Below are 22291 nucleotides of genomic sequence, written 5' to 3'. Positions count from 1 at the left end.
CCAGGAGCTTGAGACTGGCCAGGACAATATAGTGAGACCTTATCTGTACAAAAAACAATAATAAATAACAAAATTAGCCAGCCATTGTGGCATGAGCTTGTAGTCCCAGATACTCAAGAGGCTGAGTATTGTTGTTTCAGTCCAGGAAGTAGAGCTGCAGTGAGCTGTGACTGCACCACTGTACTCCAGCCTGGGTGACAGAGCAAGACCCTGTCTCAAAACAGAGAGAGAGAGAGAGAGAATACTGGTCAGGAGCTCACTTACCTATAGGCTGGTACAATAAATATATTTTGCAATATATGCCTAGTTTACAATGACCTGGTTAATTATTCCCTCCTCTACTCAGGAAAAGACAACATAGAGTAGAAATTAACAAAAGAATCTCTGGAGTGAGGCATTCTGAAATTTTACTGAAGCTCTAAAACTTAACAGCTATGGAAATGGGTAAGTTTCTCAATGCTTTGTACCTTAATTTCCTTATAGGTAAACTTCTCTGACAATTGTCCCCCTCTTATCCCCCTCTCTCTTACTTTATAAATTTTCCATTCATTTTGAGTTTTTTCTTTCTTTCTTTCTTTCTTTAATTTGATAATTGTCAATAATTGCATATCTTTATGGGGTACAATGTGATGTTATGATGCATGTATACGTTTTAGAATGATCAAATCAGTCTAATTAGCATATCTATCACCTCACATATTTATACATTCTTTGTGGTGAGAACATTTAAAATCGATTCTTTTAACAATTTTGAAATATACAGTACATTATTATGACCTATAGTTGCCATCCTGTGTAATTGATGACTAGAAGAATTTACTCTTCTTATCTAACTGAAACTTTGTACCATTTGCCTCACATTTCCTCTTTCCTCATTCTTTCCAACCCCCCAGCCTCTGATAACCACCATTCCACTCTGTATTTCTATGAATTCAACTTTTTTGTATTCCACATGTAAGTAATATTACATGGTACTTATCTATCTGTGCCTAAGTTACTTCCCTGAGCATAATGCCCTCTAGATTATACATGATGTTGTAAAGGACAAAATTTCCTCCTTTTTAAAGGCTGAATGGTATTCCATTGTGAATATATACCATGTTTTTTTACCCACTTATCCACTGATGGATATTTAAGTTGTTTCTATAGCTTGGCTATTGTGAATAATGCTGTGATGAATTTGGGAGTGCAGATAGCTCTTCAACATACTGATGTCAATTTATTTGGATATATACCCAGAACTGGGATTGCTGGATACCATGGTAGTTTTGTTTATAGTTTTTTAAGGAAACTCCATGCTGTTTTCCACAATGTCTGTATTAATTTCCATACCTACCTGCAATATATATTGTTTCCTTTCCTCTACACGCTCACCAACACTTCTTGTCTTTCATCTTTTTTATGACAGCCATTCTAACATGTATGATGAGTTGAAATCTCATTGTGGTTTTACTTTGCATTCCCCTGATGATTAGTGATGCTGAGCACTTTTTTTTTATATTATTGTTGGCCATTTCTATATTTTCTTTTGAGAAATGTCTATTCAGGTTCTTTGGCCATTTTTTTTTTTAGCAGGGTTATTTCCTTGTTATTGAGTAGTTTGAGTTTGTTAAATATTTTGAATTTATCCCCTTATCAGATGCATAATTTGAAAATATTTTCCCCCGTTCTATAGATTATCTCTTCATCCTGTTAATTGTTTACTTTGCTATACAAAACCTTTTTAGTTTTATCTAGTCTCATTTGTCTATTCCATTTTTATTTTGTTGCCTGTGCTTTTGGGGTTTTATCCAAGAAATCATTGCCCAGACCAATGCCATGGAGCTTTTCTGCTATGTTTTCCTCTACAGTTTCAGGTCATACACTTAAGTTTTTAATCTCTTTTAAGTTGATTCTTATATACGGGGTGAGGTAAAGGTCCAGTTTCAGCAAGTGAATAGCCAATTATCACCAACATACAAATATGTTATAATAGCTTCCATCTTAACCTAAAAAAGAAATGATAGAAACACACAAACTCCCTCTCTTGACACCATATTCTACTGCTGCTACCTCCCAATATCTCAATAGCAAACCACTTTTAAAATCCTCTTTACAGTGTCTTGTTTACTTCCATTTTTCTCTTGAAGTTTCTCTAATCAGACCCATCACCACCAAAGAAACAAACTACTTCTAATCGAGATCATGAATGGCCTCTAGTTTGCCAAATAAATTGTCTGATTCTCATACCTTGGATAACTCGTTTATTCAGTGGCCTTTGACATCGGTGGTTTATCACTCTTTCCAAATCCTTTTTCACTTGGTAAACGGGACACTACATGCTAAATAAATGTAAACATAAACCACAAAATGTTCATTTGCTTATTCCTCTGAGTGCTTCTCTTCCATACTGGTGCTCATTTCCTGAGTTATGTCATCCAGAAGCATTACCTCAAATATCATATATTCACTAATTACTTGAAATACGTATCTCAGACAATTCAATTCTTTCTTTCCTTCTTTCTCTCTTTCTTTCTCTTTTTCTTTCTCTTTCCCTCTCCCTTTTTCCTTTCCCTTCCCTTTTCCCCTTCCCCTTCCCCTTCCCCTTCCCCCTCCCCTTCCCCTTCCCCCTCCCCTTCCCCTTCCCCCTCCCCTCCCCTCCCCTCCCGTCCCCTCTCCTCCCCTCCCCTTCCCTTCCCTTCCCTTCCCTTCTCTTCCCTTCTCTTCTCTTCTTTCTTTTCTTTCTCATGGTCTTCCTACATGTCCCAGCCCCAGAGTGAGGTGGCTCTTCACAAACACGATCACAGGGCACTACAGCCTCGAACTCCTGGGTTTACATGATCCTCACATAGCCTTCTGAGTTTCTGAAATTATATAGCGGAAGCAACAGACACGTGTCATTGTACCCAGCTTTAGACAATTTGCTTCATCTTCAAACTGTATGCCTTTAGCTTCTGGCAAATTTATGTGCATTCTTGTTATAAATTTAGAAAATGTTTTCTGTTACTTGCAATCTCAAAGTCCAAACACCGTTGGCTAACTAAACTTCTGGGAATGTTGCCCCTGATATCTTGACTAAAGTTCCTGTTTAAATGCTGAGACACAGACAGGGCAATTTTCAGAAGACCTTAGTTAAACTACATAAGTGAAGTATGGGAAGAAAAATGCAGTTCTCTGAGTTTTTCTTCAGTTTTTTCATATTAGTGAAAATTAGCTGATCAAACTTCCAATTATTTTATTTGGGGGAAAACTAGGGATGTCTTTGTTAGCATGGTAAAGCTACTTAACCATGGGTATGATTAGACTGTAAAGCCAGGAAGAAATAGGTGTCTGCACATGGTAGTACATAAAAACATTTAAAGAGAGTGCGGGTGGGGTGGCTTACACCTGTAATCCCAGCACTTTGGGAGGCCAATGTGGGCAGATCACCTGAGGTCAGGAGTTTGAGACCAGCCTGGCCAACATGGAGAAACCTTGTCTCTACTAAAAATACAAAAATTAGTCGGGCATGGTAGTGGGCACCTGTAATCCCAGTTACTTGGTAGGCTGAGGCAGGAGAATTGCTTGAACCTGGGAGGCAGAGGTTGCAATGAGCCAAGATCGTGCCATTGCACTCCAGCCTGCATGACAGAGTGAAACCCTGTTTGAAAAAAAAAAAAAAGAAGAAGAAGAAGAAAACACATTTGTTTATTGGATTTATTGATTGGATGAATAAGTGAGTAAGTGAGTGCCCAATGAACTCTGGACCAGAGGGAGCCATTAGCATGATATCCACAAAGGAGATGTTAAGTAGGTATCTACTGAACCATATTTAAAAGGTATACTTGAAAGTTTTCATTTTCAGCAAGATAAACATTTATCTTTTCATTTGAAGTTACCTTGCCAGGCATCTAAAAAATAGAAACAGTGTAGGAAGTAAAAGAAAGACATTATAAAGTATTTTACAGTCAAGAATGATCTTAAAACAGTTATAAGTGCCTAATCTTTTGAGAAAATAAACACAAGAGAGCAAGGTATACTGGAACAGTCCCATAATTGTGTTAAGTCCCATAAGGTTAAAGTCTATCACATTAAGCATTTTATAATTGAACTGTTGAGAAACAAATTAGAATTTTAATGATCTTTCCGCCCTTTGGAAGTAAATGTAGTTCCTTACTACCAATGCTGCGAGAACACATAATATTATTGTCTAATCAGCACTTAATGACCTACCCTTAGTGCTTCTAATTTTACATAATTAATGTGCATGTGAAATAGGATTGCAAATGTTTTATTTTCATATGCCACATGTTGAAAAAATATAAGCCACCTACTACTAAATTCTTTTTGTCTGTTTTTTTTAACTTTCATTTTAGGTTTGGAGGTACATGTGAAGGTTTGTTACATAGGTAAACGTGTCATGGGGGCTTGTCATACATATTATTTCATCACCCAGCTGTTAAGCCCAGTACCCAATAATTATTTTTTCTGCTGCTCTCCCTTCTCCCACCCTCTCCCCTCAAGTAGACCCCAGTGTTTGTTGTTTCCTTCTTTGTGTTCATTAAGTTCTTATGATTTCATCCTACTTATAAGTGAGAACATGCGGTCTTTGGTTTCCCATTCCTGTGTTAGTTTGCTGAGAATAATAGCCTCCAACTTCATCCATGTTCCCACAAAAGACATGATCTCATTCTTTTTTTATGGCAGCATAGTATTACATGGTGTATATGTACCTCATTTTCTTTATCCAATCTGTCATTAATAGGCATTTAGGTTGACTCCATATCTTTGCTATTTTGAATAGAGCTGCAATGAACATTCACATGCATGTGTCTTTATGGTTGAATGATTTATATTTCTCTGAGTATACACCCCGTAATGGGATTGTTGATGGTAGTTCTACTTTTAGCTCTTTGTAGAATTGCCATACTACTTTCCACAATGGTTGAACTAATTTACACTCCCATAACAGTGTATAACGTTTCACTTTTCTCCACAAACTCGTCAGCATCTGTTATTATTTGACTTTTTAGTAATAGCCATTCTTATTAGTGTGAGATGGTATCTCATTGTGGTTTTGATTTGCATTTCTCTAATGATCAATGATACTGAGCTTTTTCTTGATGTGCTTGTTGGCTGCATACACATTTGCTTTTGAAAAGTGTGCTCATTCTTTTGCCCTCTTTTTAATGGGCTTGTATATTTTTCTCTTGTAAATTTGTTTAAGCTTTTTATTGATGCTGGGTATTAGACCTTTGTCAGATGCATACTTTGCAAACATTTTCTCCCATTCTGTAAGTAGGTTGTCTATTCATTCTGTTGATAGTTTCATTTGCTGTGCAGAAGCTCTTGAGTCTAATTAGATCACATTTGTCAATTTTTGCCCTTGTTGCAATTGCTTTTGGTGTTTGTCATCAAATTACATAAAGAGAACTATCGACAAAACCCAATGATTATCTCAATAGGTAAATGCAGGCTTTCCATAAAATTCAACATCTGTTCATGTAAAAAAAAAACTCTCAATAAACTAGGTATTGAAGGAACATACCTCAAAATAATAAGAGCCATCTACAACAGGCCACGGCCAATACCATACTGGAATCCGGAAGCACTCTCCTTGAAAACAGGCACAAGACAAAAATGCCTTCTCTCTTCACTCCTATACAACATAGTATTGGAAGTTGTAGCCAGAGCAATCAGGCAAGAGAAAGAAATGAAAGGCATACAAATAAGAAGAGAGGAAGTCAAACTATTCCTGTTTGCAGACGACATGATTTCATATCTAGAAACCCTGTAGTCTCGACCCAAAAGCTCCTTCCTTTGCAGAAACTTCAGCAAAGTTTCTAGATACAAAATCAATGTACAAAAATAACTAGCATTTCTATACACCCACGGCCAAGCCAAGAGCAAAATCAGGAAGGCAATCTCGCTCACAATTGCCACAGAAAGCATAAAATACCTAGGAATACAGCTAACCAGGGAGGTAAAAGACCTCTACAATGAGAATTCCAAAGTACTGCTCAAAGAAATCAGAAAAGACACAAATGAATGGAAAAAACATCCTATGCTCATGGATAGAAAGAATCAATATCATTAAAATGGCCCTACCGTGCAAAGCAATTTGCCGGTTCAATGCTATTCCTATCCAAGTACCAATCTAATTCTTCACAGAACTAGACTCTTTCTTAAGAATTTCCCAATAGTTAGTATTACTTCATATATATGGGCATCATATGTGTTTTGTGTCCACATGGATCAATTTGTACACTGCAAGGATTTTGTTTTGTTCATCCCATTCCCTTCCCCAAGTCTCTTGGTTACCTCTTTATGTGTCATTGGAAGGAATAACAAAGTAAATAGACAGAACAAAAATCTATTTTGTGAGAAAAATATGATTCAACTTGCAAATGCTAAAAATGACCATTTTAAACTAAACACATTATTCTTCACTTCTTCAGGGGCAATCATAGAGTACACATGTCCATTTATTCCTATGTGCTGTCTCATACAAATCCCTCTAGCTATGAGTCTACAACTTCTTCTAATGGTGGTCTCCTTCAAAAACTTTCCCTAAACTAAAAAAGTTTATTTCCTTTTCCACAATTCACTGTTTTCTTTTTTTTCTGGGCCTTCATCTCTTGGCAGCCCTAACCAAACTTCTTCTGCTGAGTTAATATGTTTTAGGGAACAAAGTTTGTCCTCAGAGCTGTTCCATCCTTATCTGACACCTGGTCTTCATGCCTTTCTTTATGACACCTCTTCCAGTCCTGCTGATCCTCCTTTATCACAGTGACTTGCTAAGTCAAGAGTATTTGGAAAAGCTTGGAATAATTTCAAGCCAAAGACCCTAGACATAGACTTGCACAGGAGATTGTTTTAATGGGAAGGGCACAAATGATTGTCACAAGGCTTGGGAAGGAAGCAAATTTAGAGTGTGAGTATGAGGCCAGCTTAAAAGTATGAGCAGGATTTTCAGGCTCAGCATTCAGTCCAGGAATGACTTCCAAAGCTTCAAGCCAACCAGGGGGCAAAAGCAGAAGCCTATGTGGGCTGCACAGACCCAGATAGGTTAACCGCCAGTGGCCCAATTTGAAAAGGAAGGATTAAGCAGGAACATGCCAATTACACAGGCACCAACCCAGTATTCAAGCTGGGCCTGAGAAAACTATAGGAAGCATATTTTTTAAACCAGATGACTAGTAACGGCTATGCAGAATGTGGAAGAGATGTACAGATTTATATAAACAGTGTGGGGCTGGTGACTCCAGAACAGGAAATGGTTTATTTTTTGCCTTTGTTTGTAGTCATTTTTCTGCATGTGACTAAGAGATGGCAGGTGCAGGATGCTTCCAGAGGGAGGCAGAGCTCTGCAGGTGCCACTGTTTGCAGCAGAGGGTGAATTCCCCATGAATGGTTTTCTTCCTTCTTATCTCCCTGCCCTTGACAAATATCCGAATTCTCCTTTTACTCCTTCACCTGATTTTTCCTTGTCTGTGTCTGTGCTGAAAAGAAATGATAATTATTTAAATAATATGACTATTTGTCAAAGGCATTTAGCCACATTATTTTCCCCTTTAATGAGGTAGGAGTGATATTGGGGAAATTTTACATTTAGTTGGCATAAATGTTCTCAGAAAATTAAAATAAATGCAAAAGATGACATTTTACAAGATTGCTTTCCATTCTTAACATAATGAACAATTCAGTCACTGTTGAATAGCCCAATCTATTTTATTTCTTTGAACAAATTCCATTGTAAGAGCCAACATTATCCATGTGCTTCCAAAGCAGAAAGTAATTATCATCACAATTAGCTTTTACAAAGATACACATTTTCCTTATGGTGTTGCTTCTCATCTTCACCTTCCTCTCCAATTTGTATTCATATCTTCAAAGTGGCTGTACAAAAAAAAGATATATTCAAAGTGGCTGTATAAAAAGATTACGCCTTCTGCATCCACTTATATAGCTCTGTTGAGGAACTCTGTAGAGACAGTAAAATATAAATAACTGTTTCCTGAGTCACGGAAGTTACATTTTAGCCAATATATAAGGCCAAGACATATTGTCAGGGTCTTTTGAGATTCTGAAGTAACTCCAGAAATATAGATGCTACTTTACACTGAGGAAAATATATTCCAAGGAATTTCTCTTTGGATATTTATGAAACACATGAGGCTTTTTAACTGCTTCTCTGACCTCCATTATTCCCTGATCCTTTATAGTCTTTTGAGACAAGTAGTACTTTTATCTAAAATTGGATATACCTTAGAAAAAATATTTGGCATAAATGCATATCTTCACTCTTCACAACAAAGCTGTGGAAGCAAATGGGAGGTTGGGCAGATGAGACCTCTTGCCCTCACGATAAAGCTGTGTAGGCCGAGATGGGCCAATCTAAGGTATTAGTGGTTGTCTAAGGTATGCCAGGCCATCCAAAGGCCTAATGTTATTCACTTGACTCCTATGGTTAGACTCTGCAGAACCCAGGATGTCTCCTGCTAAATGGTGGCCAAAGGAGAAGACACAAAAAGCACAGAAAGGATCTAGCTTCCGAATGCAGTCATATTGGATAATCTTTTTCATTGACTAGTTATTTGATCTTATAAATTCAGTAGTAGTGAGAAGCTCTCTAAGAATTTGGAAACCAGAGAAATAAGATTATGCTCTAAGAGTTAAATCATAAAATCCACTGCAAATGAGAGATTCACAATCACCTTGAAGAGATTATTGGTTTTAAATCCAGAGCAATGTAAAATAAAATATTGGTGAATTTTAAAAAGATTTTTTTTGAATGAGGGATTGATTAGCACAGAACAGAATACAGAAAACCAAAAACAGTCCACGAGGCAACCAATGATACCAGCCCCTCCCTCCAGTCCTGTTCTAGGGAAACAGTATAAGTACACAAAATCCAACCTGCTTAGTTTTAGTGCAGGTATGTTACTATTCTGATGGGGGATGAATCTGTCTATCAAAACAATTTTGATAGACAAAATTGTTTATCAATTTTGATAGAGAAAATTGTTTATCAATTTTGATTGATGCAATTTAATATTGAAATGCTGAACTCATTCCCCTTGCCCCCATTCTATGCTTACCAATCAATTTTATGATTATAATTTTATTTTGAAAGACAGACTTTTTCTTCAGGGAAAGAAGACTAGGGGGAGTACATGCATGGCTAATCTCCTCTTTCAGGCTTAGTTAATGTCATCACATCCCCAAAGTACAGGTCCTGCCAAAGTCCAGTCACAAGGCAGGCAAAGTTGAGGAATGACAGTGGTGAAATGAATAAAGTAAATAGATATTTACAAGGCTGCTGACTGCCTGCCAGGCAGCTTCTATGATGACGCCACCATGTCAGTGCGTTGGTAGAGAAGTAGAGAACCTACTTCAAAGTGAGGAGATATTCCTAGGCTACTTTTCTTTTTCGGAAATAACAGGCACCATACTAAAGGGTGTGAAGAGTGTATGGAGGTCTTGAAGTGCTTTCAGAGAACAGAGACCCATGAGGTGAAAAGACTAGAAACCATGCTGTATGAAGAATTAGGGAAGACACTTAGCCCAGAGAAAAGAAGAGGGGAAGAATAAGAACATGAAAACTACCTTTATAATCCAATGGGTTATCACATGAAAGAAGATGTAAACTGGCTGTATATTGATATTAGATTACATAAGAACCAAAGGGTGAAACTTATATGAAGACAGTTTTTAGATCATTACAAAGAGTATATAAAATGTAAGTATTTAATAGGTAGAGCTTCTCAATGATGAAAGGATCTGTCGCATGAGAAAATAAATTTTCTGGTTTTGTAGCTATACTAGCAAAAGCTATATAACAGAAACTTAGAGATATTGTGGAAAAGATGCTTGGAGTAGATATTTTAATCACTTTAAAATTTTATCTTGTATGATTCCATACTTAATAATTTTGCGTATTTAAAAATATAACTGAAGGACGTAATTCTAAGCTATGAAATACTTACTGTGGTATATAGATAATTTATTTTATTCCTAAGGTGACACTTTTTATCTTCATTTTAACTTAATTATATTAATCATTATCATTGATTCATCAAGTATCTCATCATTGACTAAGAATATTTCCTTTTATTTTGAAGAATATAATAAATTCAAGCAAGCTACCACAACAACATCAAAACAACATCAAAAACTAACACACATCAAGTAAAGCAATAAACCTATAGAAAATATTGCAAGACAGCAAAAACAATAAATGTTATTGAGCCAAGTTAATGAAAATTTAAATTATATGCCATGTCCATGGATTAGAAGATTTAAACTAGTAAACATGCCGGTTCTCCTCAAATAATCTATAGAACCATTTGGATCCCAATCTAAATATCAATACCTGTAGGGAAAATATTTGTGTGTGAGTCTGCATGTGTATTTGTGTGTGTGTGGTGTGTATTGACAACCTGATTCTACCATTTCTATGGAAACATAAAAGGCAGAAAAAGTATTCAGTGTAATTTTAAGGAGAAGCAAACAAAAATGGACTTGCTTTGCAAGACAGCAAGACCTATTTTAAAACTATAGTATCTAAGATAGTATGACGTTGCAGCATGAAAAAAATAACAAACCAATGTCACAGAGATTTCAGAAACAGACTCTGCAAAATCATCATCTGATTTTTCACAAAGTTAATACTGTATAACAGTTGAGAAATAATTGTATTTTCAATAATTGTTCCTATTTTAGATGGACAGACATATGGAAAAAAGTTTTGACAACTACCTTGCATCATATTCCTTCTGCCAAAATTCAGCAGATTCAAATCTAAATATAAAATGTAATACAATAAGAGAAAATATAGAACATCTTTGACATCTTGAAGTGAATAAAATATTTCTTAAACAAAAATTTAAAAAATGTATTGATGAACAAATTGATAAGTTGGATTCCTTATATATGCCATGGAAAACACTGAAAATATCAAGTTTTGGTAAGGATTTGGAGCAACCAGAAATCTCATAGACTCTGGTGGAGATGTAAATAGGCACATACACTTTGGAAAATTGACTTAATTTTATTACTAGGCATATATCCAAAAAATACATTATTGCTCATGTGAAAACATATCCTAGAACCTTCATAGCATCACTTTTCACAATGGCTAAAACAGAAGATATACAATTAACCATCAATAGTAGAATTTATAAATATATTCACACAATGGTGCAACTTACACCAATGAGAAGAAATGGTCCACAATAACCTAGAATAGATGGATAAGTTCCTGGACACATACACCCTCCCAAGACTGAAACAGGAAGAAATGGACTTCCTGAACAGACTGATAACAAGCTCTGAAACTGGATCAGTAATAAATAGCCTACCCACCAAAAGAGACCAGGACTGATAGATTCACAGAAGAATTATACAAGATGTACAAAAAAGAGTGGGTACCATGCCTACGGAAACTATTATAAAAAAAAGAAGAGAAACTCCTCCCCAGCTCATTCTATGAGGCCAGCATCATCCTGATACCAAAACCTGGCAGAGACACACCACCACCAAAAACCTTCAGGCCAATATCCTTGATGAACTTTGATGACAAAGTCCTCAACAAAATACTTGCAAACCAATCCAAAAGCACATCAAAATGCTAATTTACCACAATTGAATAGGCAACCTTGGGATGCAAGGTTGGTTCAACATATGCAAATCAATAAATGTGATTCATCACTCAAAAAGGACTAAAGACAAAAACCTCATACTTATCCCAATAGGTGCAGAAAAGGTTTTCGATAACATTCAACATCCTTTCATGTTAAAAATCCTCAACTAGGCATTGAAAGAACATACCTCAAAATACAAAGAGTAATCTATGACACATGCACAGCCAACATCATACTGAACAGGCAAAAGCTGCAAGCGTTCTCATTGAGAACCAAACACCACTCCTATTCAACATAGTGCTGGATATGCTAGCCATATCCAGCAAATAAGAGAGAGAAGTCTAAAGATCTTTGTTTGCAGGAAATATGATTTTATACATAGAAAAATCTCATAGTCCCGCCCAAAAGATTCTAGATCTGATAAACAACTTCAGTAAAGTTTCAGGATACAAAATCAATATACAAAAATCACTAGCATTCCTATACACCAACAACAGCCAAGCTGAGAGCCAAATCAGGAAGGCAATCCCATTCACAATATCCACAAAAATAATAAGATACCTAAGAATACTTGTAACCAAGGAAGTGGGAGATCTCTGCAATGAGAATTCCAAAACCCTGCTTAAAGGAATCAGAGAAGACACAAACATATGGAAAATATTTCATGCTCAGTTATAGGAAGAATCAATATCATTTAAATGACCATACTGTCCAAAGAAATTTATGATTCAATGCTATTCCTATTACTACCAATGACATTCTTCACAGAACTAGAAACGCCTATTTTAAAATTTGTATGGAACCAAAAAGAGCCGAATAGTGAAGGCAATAGTAAGCATACATAACAAATCTGAAGGTATCATGTTACCCAAGTTCAAACTATACTACATAGCTACAGTGACCAAAACAGCATGCTACTAGTACAAAAACAGATACATAGACCAATGGAACAGAATAGAGAACCCAGAAATAGGCTGAACACCTGCAACCATCTGATTTTCAATGAAGCTGAAAAAAACAAGCATTGGGAAAAGGAGTCCCTGTTCAATAAATGGTGCTGAGAAAAATGGCTAGCCATATGCAGAAGATTGAAACTGGACCCATTCCTTACACTGTATACGAAAATCAACTCAAGATGGCTAAAAGGCTTAAATGTAAAACCCCAAACTATAAGAGTCCTTGAAGACATCCTAGGTAATACCATTATAGATGTCGGAATGGGCAAAGATTTCATGATAAAGATGTCAAAAGCAATCACAAAAAAGCAAATAATTAAAAATGGGATGTAATTAAACTTAAGAGCTTCTGCACAGCAAAAGAAACAATCAATATAGTAAACAGAGGGTCTACAGAATTGGAGAAAATATTTGCAAGCTGTGCATCTGATAAAGGTCTAATATACAGCATCTATAAGGGGCTTAATCAAATTTACAAGAAAATAAAAACGACCCCATTAAAAAGTTGGCAAAGGACATGAACAGACACTTCAGAAAAGGAGACATACTTGTCAACAAGCATATGAAAAAAAGCTCAACATCACTGATCATTAGAGAAATGCAAATCAAAACCACATGAGATACCATCTCACACCAGTCAGAATGGCTATTAGTAATAAAAAGTCAAATAGTAGGGAATGCTTATATACTGTTGGTTGGTGTGTAAAGTGGTTTAACCATTATTGATAGCAGAGTGGCAATTCCTCAAAGAGCTAAAAACAAAATTACCATTTGACCCAGCAATCCCATTACTGGGTATATACCCAAAGTAATATAAATCATTCTACCATTAAGACACATGAGCATATATGTTTATGGAAACACTATTCACAACAGCAAAGATATAGAATCAATCTCTATGCCCATCAATGACAGACTGGATAAAGGAAATGTGCATATACAGTGTGGAATACTATGCAGCCACAAAAAATGAGATCAGGTCTTTTACAGGAATATGGATGGAGCTGGACGTCAGTATCCTTATCCAACTAACGCAGGAACAGAAAGGCAAATATTGCATGTTCTCAAGTATAAGTGGGAGCTAAATGTTAAGACCTCATGGACACAACGAGGGGAACAACAGACACTGGGGCCTACTTGAGTGTGGAGGGTAAGAGGAGGGCAAGGATCAGAAAACATAACTATTGGGTACTAGGTTTGGTACCTGGATGATAAAATAATCTGTACAACAAACCCTTGTGTCAGGAGTTTACCTATATAACATACCTGAACATATACCTCTAAACTTAAAATAAAAGTTAAAAAATAAAATAAAATAAAATCTGTCATAAGGTAAGAAAATGTCATAATGATGCTAATGTTATAATTTTATAATCTTAAATTGAACAGTTAATAAATGCTTCATTATACTATTTAATCTCTTCAGAGGAGTAAATTATATTAACTCTCTTCTGTTCTTGCTTGTAGTTTGTATTCATTAAGATTTCATTTACCTATAGCATTTAGTTTCTGTACTCAATTTAAGTATGATCACCTACTGTGAATAACAAAAAAGTGAATTTATTTTAAAGAGTAGAAACTAAGTTTTGGATGGCTTTGACAAACACTCACTCATTGACAAAACATTAGTTAGGCTCCTCTGAGCCCTTTCCTTGACTAGGCCTTGACCTTGGCCTGTCTTTAGCGAGAATCTCTTACCCTTGACATCTGATCAATTTCTTTACCTCCTACCTTTGGTGTCTATGTTCTTGACCTGTGAATGCTGTTAGGCCAATTTAGTAACTATCCCCTAGCCTTGATGTTTCCTATTAGTGAGTATTCTTCCACTGATTCCTTTATTCTGATAACATAAATACTCACATTTTGTCATATTGGAAGTTAAGTTCAGTCTTTCTTCACTATTTTAATAATGCATAAAATCTTTCTTGCTGTTTTAGCAAATATCAGAATAATTTTTCTTTAACAGCTTTTAATAAAAAATATGAATTAGCAGTTGAGAAACTTGGCCTGGCATGGTGGCTCATGTCTGTAATCCCAGCACTTTGGGAGGCCGAGGTGGGTGGATCACCTGAGGTCAGGAGTTCAAGACCAGCCTGTCCAACCTGGCGAAACCCTGTTTCTACTAAAAATACAAAAATTAGCTGGGTGTAGTGGCGGGCGCCTGTAATCCCAGCTACTTGGGGGGCTGAGGCAGGAGAATCACTTGAACCTGGAAGGCAGAGGTTGCAGTGAGCCAAGATCATGCCATTGCACTCCAGCCTGGGCGACAGAGCAAGACTCCATCTCAAAAAAGAAAAAAAAAAAGATTTTAAATCCTATCATGAAGACAAACTAAAGAAACATTTTTCTTTAACGTATGTCTGATTCCTTTCTATTTACCACATATGAGATCCAATTTAGCTTTCTGGTTAAGAGGCATGGTATAGGTATTTGTTATGTTAACTAACTTTGTAATGTTGTCAGTATTTTGAAATATAAATACTTATTTCCTTCAAAAGAAAAACAAAACACAACACAACAAAAGAAATACCCTATTTTCCCAGTTCAGTAAAAGAGGAGTGAGTGAATTCAGTGACTAAGCTTCTTAGTATAAGAAGGCATTCGATTGCTACAATGGAGTACAGTTTTATTTATCTATCATAATGTATTTAATGGGGAATGGTTGTATACAAGGACAACAAGATATTATCAAATGAACTGAAAATGATGGATTATACCCATAGAAGGGAAATAATATAAATAATTTATGAAACGAGAATAAATTATTTCTGGTGAAAATTTTTCTTCAGAATCAATCGTCATGCAGATGAAAACATCATGAATCAGAAATTTATTTTTTCTTTGAGACGAGTCTTGCTCTGTCTCCACACTGGAGTGCAATGGCACGATCTTGGCTCAATGCAACCTCCACCTCCCAGGTTCAAGGGGTTCTCCTGCCTCAGCCTCCCGAGTAGCTGGGACTACAGGCGTGTGCCACCATGCCCAGCTAATTTTTGTATTTTTAGTAGAGACAGGGTTTCACCATGTTGGCCAGGATGGTCTTGATCTTTTGACCTTGTGATCCACCCGACTAGGCCTCCCAAAGTGCTGGGATTACAGGAGTGAACCAACACACCCAGCCAGAAATTTAAATAGTTATAATGGAATAGTACCAAAAAAAAAAAAAAAACCTAGACAATGTCAAACAAGAGTTGACTGATCATAAGAAAGAATTGAAGGTAAAGACAAAGTAGTCATAGCAATTAAGACTAAATTAGAAGCTGATAAAAGTAGAATAGATTCAATTAAAAATACAATGAAAAGATATGAGGCAATGTATAAATATGCTTATGAGAATAAAAGAAAACAAAACAAAACCTTAAAAGTAGCTCAAAAGGGTCAGAGAGAATGATGATTTTTAATGCAGTTAGGAAAACAGATCTACGTTTCAAGGTGAATTACATGAAGAAGAAAAACAAAACAATCCAACAGAATTAATAGTTAAAAATATTCTCCAGGAAAACCATAGGGAAATAAAAGGTCTATAATTATATATAAAAAGGATACGTGGTGCACATGGAAACATTAACTCAGAATTGCTGTCTTGAAGACATTAAAAATATTTAACTTTGGAGATAACAAATTCCCCTAGGACACCAATAAAATACAAAACAAAAAATAAGTCACTTACAAAGAAAAATAACTTTGAACTCAAAATTTTTATAGTTATATAGAAATAAAGATAACATTAAACAGCAGCTTCAAAGAAACTTGAGGAAAGAAAAGTGTGAGCCAAGAATCTTATTTCCAGCCAAGCTGTCTTTCAAGTATAATGGTTATAGAGACACAAATTTAAACATGTCAGAACTCGAGAATACTGTATCCAAAAGCCCTTCTGAGTAATTTACAAAAGGTTGAATATCATCCAACTAAGAGTTGACTAGTAAAATTTTGGCAAAAAAAATTAAGATTACCATTGAATATATTTAATCATATTTATAATGGAGACAAGGGTGGAAGAATAGAATGTAATTATTATCTGTTCTGACATTAAAAAGTAATAATGCTACAAAAAGGAAAACAGGAAGATAATGAAGAAATGAGAATACACTCAGCAATGGTTACATAAATGATAGGGGTAGTCAGTGAGTAGATTGTAAACTGCTAAGTCAAAGAGAGGAGACCTAATTAAGGGAAAAGTGGACCAAAGACATTATTAAAGGTATTGTCAAAAAGGTACCCTCTAGAATAAAAACTGAAATCTTTACAAATAACAAAAAAGAAAAATAGAAAAGAAGAAAATAGAACACATGCAGAGAGGGAAAAGAATATATAAAATATTATACCCAGTTAAGAACAAACATATTAACCATATTCATAAGTAGAAATCAACATAACTTGTGTATTAAAAGAAATAACATTTTACATTGCCTTCCAACAAAAATATAATTCTATGTTTTAGGTAAAGATAGACTAAAAATAAAGATATTCAATAAGACTAAAACCACGGGGGTGGACAAATGAATATGAGACAAATGTATAACAAAATGAAACCAATTGGAAACAGGTGTTTTAATCTTAATGCAAGTTGAGGTGGAATCCAGTTAAAAAGTACTAAAATTTACAGTGACAAACACCTTAAAATATTATAGGCCAAAATGTACGATGATGATATAGTTATGAGTATTAGTGCAGCAAATACAGCAGTTTATACATAGAGCAGAAGACATATAAGGTATAAGGAGAAATAAGTAGAAACACATAATCAAATATTTTGGCCTTCACCACACTATGCTTAGTCCAAGATAGGCTAACAAAGAATAAATAAAGATATAGAAGATATAAGTAACAGAATCAATAAGGTAGATTTTATTGTGATGTTTGTGTTGGTGTATGTTTACATACAAATTTTACATGCATATAATACAGAATACAGCTTCCTCTCAAGCACTAGTTTCTCTTCACAAAAATTGATTATATATTCAGTATGAAATAATACCTCATTAATTTCCTTAAAGTAGAAATAATGGTAACAACATTCTTCAATCACAGTATAACAAAACTGGAATTAACCATAAGAAAAAAATGGCCCTTTCATCTGTGAGGAAAAATCTCTGTTATACAAATGTAGGGGAAAAGATGAAACAGAAATAAAATTTGTAAATAAAAATAGTAAAATTTCCAAAAAAATAAAAATAACCAAGGAGATAAAATAAAACACAAAACAAGTCCAAATTTAAAAATTAGTAAGAGAAAAATAAAGCAAGTAAATACAAGGATTTAAGAAAAAAGTGTAAGTACAGGATTAGTGAAAGGGAAAACAGGAAAAAACATAATTAATAAATCAATAGACTGATTCTTTCAGGAAAAAAACAGAAGACAAACATTAGCTAATTTAGTAAAGAAAGAAAATGAAAAAGTACAAATTTACAAATCAAATAGGAAAATAACCACTGAAACAAAAAAATTAGAAAAATCAAGAAAGATTACTTTGTATAAGTCCATACAAATATATGTGAAAGCCTAGATGAAGGAAAAATAACCAGTAAAAATAAAAATAATCAAATTTTACTAGAAGAGAGAGAGAATTTTTAAATCAAGCTATTTCCATAAAGAAATTAAGAAGATTTTAAAAAGGAACTCTACTTGAAATAGCACCATATTTAGTTCCTTTTATAGAGGAGTTCTTACCGCATTGTAGAGACTAGATAATCATAATTATAACGCTACATTTTCCTCCATGCCAAAAAGGAAATCTTCTTCCTAATTCTTTTAATGAATCATACATAATTTTAATATATACGTTGAAAATAATAACACTAAGAACATAGATGTAAAATTATAAATAAAACATTAGCGAGTAAAATTCTATACCACATTCAAAATATAATAAATACACTATAAACCAGTAACATTTATTCTGAGAATGCAAGAATAGTTCAATATGAGTATGCCCATTTATGTACCCCAATCCTCAAGCTGAGAACATGTTTAATGGGTAAATATTTAGTTGCATTCCCAGTGGTCCCACTGGTTCCTGAAGAGGACTGGCTGCATAGGTATGCATCCAGTGCTGTCACACAGCTATTCATGCTTAAAAGGCACCCTCACTTAATGCTCTTTTGAAGCCATCTTGAAATTCTTAATCATTTTCTAACAAGGAATTATTGTTAAATAATTTATTGCACATTAGACATAAACAGATCTTGGCTCTGTCACTAATTATCCATTTATCTTTGGGTAAGTCACTTAACCTCTCTGTGTCATGATGTGCCACACCATGGTGGAGATGAAGATGGTATGTCACAATACCAGGCAAATAGTGCCATATTAAGTAATAGATACATGATAATAATTATCATGCTGTTAAGACTGTAGTGGCAATCGTAGTTATTGTTGTGGTTATTTTTTCCCTAGGTGTAGTAGTATTGGCCAAAAAGAGGGAGTAGGCAACTCTGATTTGAGTGTCAGAGATTGCTTCTTAATGAAATAAATCCTTTAGCTGAGTCTTGACAGCTGAGCCCAATCAGCCATGAAGAAGAAAGGCATTCAAGATAAAGGAAACAGCAAATACAAAGGCACCGAGGGAGGCTTACAATCAGAGGGGAATCTATGGGAGGAAGCATGGTAGCCAGGAGCACGGGCTTAGATGGATTTAGGTTAGAATCTCACCTCCACCAGCTGCATGACCTCGAAATTACCTTTGCTCTCTGTGCTTTAGTTTTTACTCATCTTTAAATAGAGATGATAATATATGGTACCTACCTCACAGAGTTATTTTGAGAATGAAATGAGTTTACATACGTCAAGTACAGAGAAAAGCACCTAGCAAATTAGAAATGCCAAATATGATATATCATTATCCACGGAAATCTGCGTCTTGCAAAAGATTTAAAAGAATTATTCAAGGACCAGTTCACACTCGGATTAGTCCGCCACGCTGAAGTCCCTGAATGTGACCATACAGGCAAAGCAAGACAACTAAAGTGTTTATGCACAATTATGACATGATCTGACCTGCCTTGTAGAAAACTGCTATGGCCGCATTTAGAGACCTGAAGAATGGTAGAAGAAAAGTAGACTTCTAGTTGCTGTTGCTTGCCCTGCTGGCGCACGTGACAAAAACAATTTTAGTGTAAGCAGTAGTCAACATTGAGCAGAAAATTCTCAGCTCAAGAAAGTGCCTTCTGGCCACAGCATCTGTCCCGAGAGGCACCCTGATGGAGGCTCAGCCATAATTCACATCAAAAACACTGCGTACACCATGCACCCAAGAAAGAGTCAAACATGTTCTTGATTGCCAGCCCTTGTACTATCTTTTCCAAATCAACTTCAGGCTCCTAGAGGCAGAGTTAATCTCCTGATGAGAGCTTTAACACTTCCAGTCCCATGATATCCAGTGTGGTGTCCTCACCATTTGCTAAAGTTGCCAGAGGATCCTTGGATTCAGGCCTGTCAGACTCATTGTCACTCACAGCAGATGTAATGACATCAAATCAACAATGTTTATTGAGCACCCACTGTGCCTTAGAGCACAGAATTGAAGCTACAAAAAACCAGCACAGCAAAGCAAGCAATGGGAGAAGGCAGTGATCCTTGTGTCCTGTCTGACATCCCTGCCAATAGCATGAGTTCTTCCAGGTCATTAAGGATTATTCGATACAACTAAATATGTGAATCACAGGCTACAGCTCTGCCAATTTCTAAGGTGTCTGACAGGAATTCGCCAGGCATTGGACAATTCTAAGAAAGAATGCTGAATTCTCTTTGTGAGTCAAAGTGTCTGAGAATTCATTATCCATAATCAATTATCTCTGGATTTCAATTTGATTTATGTATTTATCGGAACCTATTTTCATTAGCAACAACTATTTAAAATAGTGACAAAGAAATGTTTGAGTATTATATTACATTTAAAGACTTTCCATAGAATCAATGCTAAATTGTTGTTTTCCTTCAGCAATTTGAGAGGTTTTGTTTTGTGAAGATAAACCATTTCTAACTATTACAGAGGGGAAAAAAACATGATGCATACAATAAGACTGTATTTTACAAGTTTATTTCTCTCTAATTTATCCTGGCACCTTCATTCTGTTTTTTAAGATACTCTTGGGGGAAAAAAATCATGAACATTTAAGACCAAACTTCTTAGTCATAAATAGAAATATAATGATCATTTTTGATTTTTTTCCTGAGTATACAAAAACCATTTTACGTGATACCATTATCTCACTGTCAATCATAAGTAACGTGGGTGGTTACCTTCTGCATTTCAAGGTTTTTTTTTTCTTTCTGCAAAATGTAATTCTCCACAGCCATTCCATAATTATATTTACAAAAATAGACGAAGGACCTTGCTACAGATCTCAAATTCGTCCAAAAATTGAGATTGAACGGGATGTCAGATTGTTCAACCCTTCTGAAAGAAAAACATTCTGGAGATCCAGTTTGTGTGACAACAACATGCATTTAACAAAACAAAAAAAAATCAATTCCACGCCAGTGACAGGAGGTGATTCAGCTAGCTGGCTGGCAGTAAAGGTTGTTTAGCAGGTTTCACATCCTAATTGGGTGTCTAGCTTGCTAAGTAGCAGCTGGTCTTTAATTAGTTGAAAAATTATTACCACTAAGAGTTGCTTTAAAAAGAAAAAGAACAAAATAATTAAAATGTTAAAATCCATATGGTGGGTGCTCATCCTCACTTGTCAATAGCTGTTTTCCTTCTTTATCACTAATAAGTTTAAAAATATTCCTAAGCCACTTACTTCTTAAAGTGTAACTCATGTAAATGTAAAATCCCCAAAGACTCCCAGAATGGCATTGTAAAATAATAGCTACTTGTCATTTAATAATTCTTTTTGACTATGAATTATCTCCAACACCCACCCCCCGCCAAAGTTGAATATGTGATTAGTAAGGGAATCTTAGAACAATTCTCATAGTTAAAGGGACTAGTACATTTTCTGACCTGATTCATTATAAACTATAATGACACTGGAGAAAATATCAGTACCTTACAGATGACAGGAAGATGTCTTTTGCACACAGATTCCTTTCAAGGACTAGCAGGAAGTTAATTTTGCCTGTAATAACAGAAAACCCACATTTGCTATAATATTGTAATTATAATTCTATCCTATTTAAATATAAAGTTTTGTAAAAATATAATATATAGTATTTAGAGATAAACTAGCCTACATGTTGAATAGGTTGTGAAATTCTGCATTTATTTTACACATATTACAATGTTCCTACCTCCCATATTGACAAATTAGTTTTCTTAGACCAACTGCTTTTAAAAAACATTTTACTTTTAAATATTTGTTTATTTTAGAGTTGAGTGGTAGTATAGTAGAAAGTGTATGAATTTGGTGCTAGTACAACTGGATTCAAGTTTTAGCTCACTCTTTTATGAACCTAATGTACTGTAACACATCTTTGGTTGTATTATTCCTTCTACAATATAAGAATAATAAAATCTAACTTACAAGATTATTGTCAGCTGAACAAAGTACCTAGCATTGTTTGTGGAATGTGTCAATGACTTATGCATTCCAATATTTTCTTTTCTTACACTTATTTCAGTAGACATGTTATGCATTTCAGTTTTCTAGAAAAATAAATATTGGGTATACCATATGCTCTTATGATACAGTATCAGTGACATATGCTTTATATGGGTATGCAATGTCATTTTGAATAAACATATATATTCATAAATCGTTGTGACTTGGTCAACTTTTGGAAGGTGAA

General features: G+C 35.1%; 1 long non-coding RNA gene across 5 annotated transcripts in view; it reads left to right on the top strand.

Moving 5' to 3' along the window:
- LOC134758311 (uncharacterized) overlaps nt 1-22291 on the top strand; it is a 93361-nt gene that overhangs the window by 6030 nt on the left and 65040 nt on the right. For all 5 annotated transcript variants that reach the window (XR_010133361.1, XR_010133365.1, XR_010133362.1 and 2 more), the window contains exon 2: nt 347-444. This is a non-coding gene — a long non-coding RNA (uncharacterized lncRNA). The remainder of the gene's footprint in view (nt 1-346; nt 445-22291) is intronic.

The sequence above is a fragment of the Gorilla gorilla genome, chromosome 3 (genome assembly GCF_029281585.2).
Source record: "Gorilla gorilla gorilla isolate KB3781 chromosome 3, NHGRI_mGorGor1-v2.1_pri, whole genome shotgun sequence".
In the NCBI taxonomy this organism is placed as follows: Eukaryota; Metazoa; Chordata; class Mammalia; order Primates; family Hominidae; genus Gorilla; species Gorilla gorilla.
The sequence above is the reverse complement of the archived record's forward strand: the minus strand, read 5'-3'. Positions and strand labels throughout refer to the sequence as shown.